This window comes from Lactuca sativa, chromosome 5, assembly GCF_002870075.4.
Source record: "Lactuca sativa cultivar Salinas chromosome 5, Lsat_Salinas_v11, whole genome shotgun sequence".
In the NCBI taxonomy this organism is placed as follows: Eukaryota; Viridiplantae; Streptophyta; class Magnoliopsida; order Asterales; family Asteraceae; genus Lactuca; species Lactuca sativa.
Window position 1 is genome coordinate 348342729 of NC_056627.2, and position 5761 is coordinate 348348489.

The following is a 5761-nucleotide window of genomic DNA, read 5'->3' on the forward strand; positions in this document are numbered from 1 at the left end:
TAAGTACATAATCTCTAAGCAAGCCATACTGCTTTGAGTAGTCCCCAACAACATTCTTTTATAGCCCTTGCCTTATCCCTAAACATCTTATGCTTTGAAATCCCTACTGAGTATATCTGCTGAAAGTCTTCTTGTAAGGCTCGAATTGGAACTGTGGGGTTTGATTGAACTTGTCTACTAATATGTTTTGCAAGAAAAGTGGTTGTGCAAGCTCGAATTTTCCTTGATTGAAGGCAAGTGTGCTTCAGACTGTACGTTTTCACATACCAATTCCCATCTTTCGAAGACCTAGATGCATATAAGTGCCAAGTACAAGTGGTATCTTTTGAATTTTCTGCTTTGCCCTTGCCTTTGTTTACTTTATCTGCCCCACCTAACATATGGGACCCACTTGCACCACTTGTCCCACCTCTACATGTGGCCCACTGACATTGGTATCAGGCACAACTCCTTTGCAATATGCCCTTAGTCTTGTTGCATCATTCTTTTTAAAAGCAAGATTCCTCCTTGTTTCGAGTGCATGCTCATCCACTTTATTCTTAAAATCTTTCTTTGACTTCCACATCTGTCCCACATAAAAACTAGATTTATGCACCTCACCATGTGAACATACTTTCTCCTTACCCAATTGTTTTAATAGAACCCTCCTGTTCTTTTCAGTATCATAGTCTTCTCCTAATGACTCCCATTCATCACAATTAATTACTTCAAGGTCTTCTTCTTCGTCTGTTTCTTGTTCGTCTTCTACATCATTGTTAAACCTAAACCCTGAATACTCCACACCTTCATCAATGTTCATTCTAAAGTCACTCATGTCAACATCAATGTCATCAACTTCATTGTCTATGTCTACTATAGCATCACTATCAGAATCACTATCATCATCACTGTAATCATCTTCACCCTTTTCTGAATTGAACTCGTCTGATTGGCCATCAAATAAACCCCCATTATCTTGATCAAATTCTTGATATTCACTACCAAGGTGGATTGTTGTAGGGTCTGTTATGTTGTTGTTTTCATTATCATGCAACCCTTCAAATGTATCAAAGTCTACATTCAACATTTCAGCTAAACCCATTGGTACATGCACAGTTGATGGTGCTTCCTTGTCTTGATTATCCCTGATTTCACTTGATGGTGCTTCCTTGTCTTGATTATCCCATGTTTCGGTTTCAATGTATAACCTCTTAGAACATGACCTAGTACCCTCTCTTGGCTTCCAATTTCTTGTTCTCCTCATTTATGGCGAAAGTGATTTTGATTCACCTCCATAAACCACAAGTGGTAATGATGAACTACAACTTTCATGTTGGGGATCATGAACTATTTTTTGTTTTCTTTGTTTTGGTTCAATTGCCACTTCATCTTCTTCATTTAGTTGTTCAATGACATCACCATTACTCTTATTTGGTGACATGAAGTATGTAACCAAGTTGGTTGTGTCATGTTCAATATACACCTGGATCACCTTGTTAGCTCCAGTATATTTAGCTAGGTTACACACATCTTGATCATTACCTAGAGCTCAAAGGCCAAAAATCAAATCTTCATTGGGAATCCTGAAGTGATAATATATTATTGGGGGAACCACGTATCCTAGTTCTAGCATCATAGCGTCGAGTTCATGCACTGAAAACTCGTTTATATCAACTAAATCAATATACATAAGTTTCCCCTTAACATATCTTACATTTGGAAAAGGTGTGAACTTCCCACCATGACGAAGTTCAATTGTGAACAAATGGGGATGATCGACTATCCCAAACATCAAAAAATACTAAATGTAGTTAGCATATTGTGTGAAATTTCAAAAAAATTAAGTTTAAAAAGCTATAATAACACTCACCATACAAATCAATTGCATCAAACCCCATCGTCGAAGGACGTATAGTCCACAGTGAATGCACCATTTTTTCCTTCTACGTACTGGAGTGTTGTTCAACTAAAGAAAGGATCCGGGGTGGAAATCGTTGACCTAGGGTTCGAACGTCAATGGAACTTGAACGAGGAAGAACCTGGAGTGTCTGATCTTTTTGGGCATCGATAAATGCGCGACAATAGATGAGCATTCCCCCCATAAATGAAAGGACAAAAATACCCTCACATGCATGGCACGTGGGGAAGAAAACGGAATGCCTCTAACGGCAGTTAGAGGTAGGGACCAAATCCACAGCTCAAACATCAAAAAAGGACGTTTTTTGCTAGCAAACTTTTTTTGGATCTTACCCACAGAAATCGGCAAACCACAGGGACCATTTTGCAATTTTGTCTATTATTAAAAACACAATGAAATATATTAGTTTTAAAAATAGTTTTTAGTAATATTATTAAATAAAAACATATATAAATACTTTTTTAAATGCATATTTATACGTACAAAAATATATTTATATCTAAAAAATGTATATTTGTAATAAATACATAAATAATATTTATATATATTTTTATACCTTAAAAATAAATGTTTTAAAGTTGTTTTTAATATATACGTATTTTTATTTTTCTAAACGTATAAAAGCATTTTTATAAACCGTATAAAAACGATTAAATACATATAAAAACAATTTTATAAAAAAACAGATTTAGTTGTTTTTAATAATAATAATAAATATAAATGTATTCAAATGTTCAACGTGTAATATATATATATATATATATATATATATATATATATATATATATATATATATATATATATATATTAATAAGCATTTAACATGTTTTGCTGAATTTTAAGAGTTACACAATTTATTGCATTATTTACAACAATTTTATGCATTACATATTAAGTAAAACCTTATTTTGTCTCGAAAAAGTCAAGAACGTAATCTATTGGTTGACTTAGCCCCTCAAAATTCCTATATTTCTCCCTTTCACTTTATCAACTTCAATTTTGAATTATAGTTACGCCTATGTCTGCACCTATATCGCCAATTTCCGATAACCTTAGGCGAAACTCGGTCAACACAAACATAAAAATCCGGCATTTTTCCCCTATGATCAGACATGTTTCCCTCAATTGCATAAATCAACATCCTCCTGAAACCCTATCTCCCCCTCTCGATCTCACAGTCTCCTTGAAATTACAATCCATTCAATCTGGTAAGCTTTTATTTATTTCATGTGACGTTTTTCTATTGAAAGATGGTATATAAAGTTTAATTTGTGCACTTTCACAAGAAATAATCAAAAGATTTTCGACTCTACAAATTGGGAACACTCACGACAAATTCTTTTCTGCAGGCCCCATGAGTTTTTTGTCGACCTCATTGGTAAAAAAACATTTCATATCAATATTTTTCACTTCGTATAATTCTATATGGATGTTGTTTCATTGTATAAGCAATTTCTATAATTTGTATGAAATTAAAATGGTGCTATAGGGTTTTCATGAAAGCTTTTAACTGGTAATGGTGAAATGATTGAAGAAAGCGGTTAATGGTGAAGACGATTGACAAAAATCGACTAAGAATGCTCTCCAAATAGATGTCAACTGGCTTTTCAAATTGTTATGCAAGGTATCACCAAAAAACTTTCAATGATTACAACTCTTCTCCACCTCCCACTCTTCTACGTTTATGTTTATTCCTCTTTTCATTGCCATCTTCAACATAGATTAAGAACATTGATGTTGTTTTTGAAGGTTTTCTTTTGTATGAAAGAGGCAATCTAGAAAGATGATAAGTAAGGTCTTTAGGATTTTATAAAATTATATTCATAAACACCTGCATCTCATTATTACACCACTTTCTCTTTTTTAATCTAATAAATCTGCATATGTGTATATTTTATCACTAAAGACATGTGATTGCAGAATTTGGCAGTGTATGGTCTTTTTAAACCGATCAATAGAATTAGGCTTGGGTTTGTGGGGTTTCTGCAATTTTATATTTTTTTCAACTCATTGCAGTAATTAAGGTTAAGACCTTAAATGAATTAAGGTTTTCTTTGTGTTTGTCTTTTTTAGAGCAATCCTGAACCGCTTGATGATGATATTTGGAACCAAGTTTGATGATGCACACCAAGTGCTCGATGAAATGCTAGAACCAAATCTTATTTCTTTTTTCTTATGTGAAAAGAACGCGAAATTTCTCACTGATCCCAAAAGGTAATGTTTTTTTGCGATACAAAGTTTTATAAAAATAAGAAACCCCCAAGAGTACAAAGGCTCATATTTTATCTATATTATTTCTTCTTATACTTCAATGAGAGGTTTGTTACTAATGAGAGTTTAGTAGTTTGTGTTTCATTTGCATTCCTGCATTAGCATTTATGTTATTCTATACCCGTTTTAGCCTATATTGTTTTTAAAGAAAATATTTCTAAGTCTGAGAAAAAAACTGGTTATAGGGTCAGAATGGACATTCATTTGTCTCATATCTTATGATCAAGGAAAATATCTATTTAAGTATTCTTTACAATAAATTATACCATATTTTCCAAAAAGTTGCCACATTTGATGAAGGTTCTTTTTTGAGTATATTCATTTATTTGTATTTAGATTTTTCTAAGATTTTTAAAGTTAATGAAGACGTATGCATTTAAAGCAGGGTATGATTTCAATTGGGCTAAAAAAAAGCCCAATGATTAGGTAAAATTACTCTTTTTTGTTAACAATTTGGTTTTAACAATTTTTTATAGTTAAATTCTTAGATGAAGTTCTTCATTTGATGGGAATGTTGGCTTGGCTTGTGCCAGTTTGGTCTGGATTCTTTTGACTTTTATTGAATAATGTTCTGGAATATGGTTTGGTTGATTTTGATTTTAACTGTCAAATGGTGAATTTGGAGATAATTTTGGTTGATTTTGATTTTAGTTGTTAGATGGAATTTCAAGATGATTGGAGGCTTCAGGTAAGTTACAACATCCCAGTTAGTTTTGTGTTTCAACTCTTTGTTCTTGATTCCTTCGTCCAAAGTTTGGAACTATTTTTGTCGGCAAGAGATCAAAGATTGGAGTCGCAAAATTTATGGTCAAATTGACTGCTTTTTGGTCTTCTAATGTCATTAATTTTAGGACATTTTGATGGAGTTAGCTTCAAATTATTGGTGCATCAAAATTCTTCGCCATCCGGTTGCAACTTCATAATACGTTACTATTAATGGTGCTATAATGTTACGTTTGTTATAAAATATTCATATTTTTTGGTGTTAGTTTATTCTACAATTTGTGTTTTATGGTCTATTTTTATATCTTCAATCTTTACAAATTTTGTTTTGTATGTTGTCTTTCTCTAAAAAATTACCACCGTTCCAATAATGAATGTTGGATTTGGGTTTATCTTAAAAAATGATTTTAATAAGTGAATTTGGCTTTAGCTCAAAATATCAATTAATAATTTGAAAATCTAAATTACATGTTACATCTTAAATCATTAGTTTATTAAAGAAAAGAATATCCTTATTTGATGATGGTTTCTATATAGAATTATATTTAATAATTTATGATATTAAAAAATGGGCAAAATTGTGACAAGACCAATTGTCCATGCAAAACCCATTATTTAACTTAGAGGTATCAAACGCTATAAATCCTACAAAATATAAAGCATTTTGTAACTTATTTCAAGAGCCGCTAAATGTAATTAGAGATACAATGAAGTAAAACACCAAGTATTTGAACACACCTAATATGTATTTTGAAATTTTCTTAGCCATTCAACATTGTTACATTTGTAGGTACCCCCTATTGTTTGTAAATTGTTCATCTAGCCCATAAAAATCAACGTCTATTATAAATATATCTTAATATTTTTTAT

At 31.9% G+C, this 5761-nt stretch overlaps 1 long non-coding RNA gene across 1 annotated transcript; it reads left to right on the top strand.

Annotated features, from left to right (window-relative positions):
- Positions 1–2870: 2870 nt before the first annotated feature.
- On the top strand, positions 2871–5262 carry LOC128126039 (uncharacterized). Its single transcript, XR_008223691.1, has 4 exons — positions 2871–3105; positions 3247–3275; positions 3387–3521; positions 3971–5262. It is a non-coding gene; the product is annotated as an uncharacterized LOC128126039 (long non-coding RNA).
- The last annotated feature ends 499 nt before the right edge of the window (positions 5263–5761 follow it).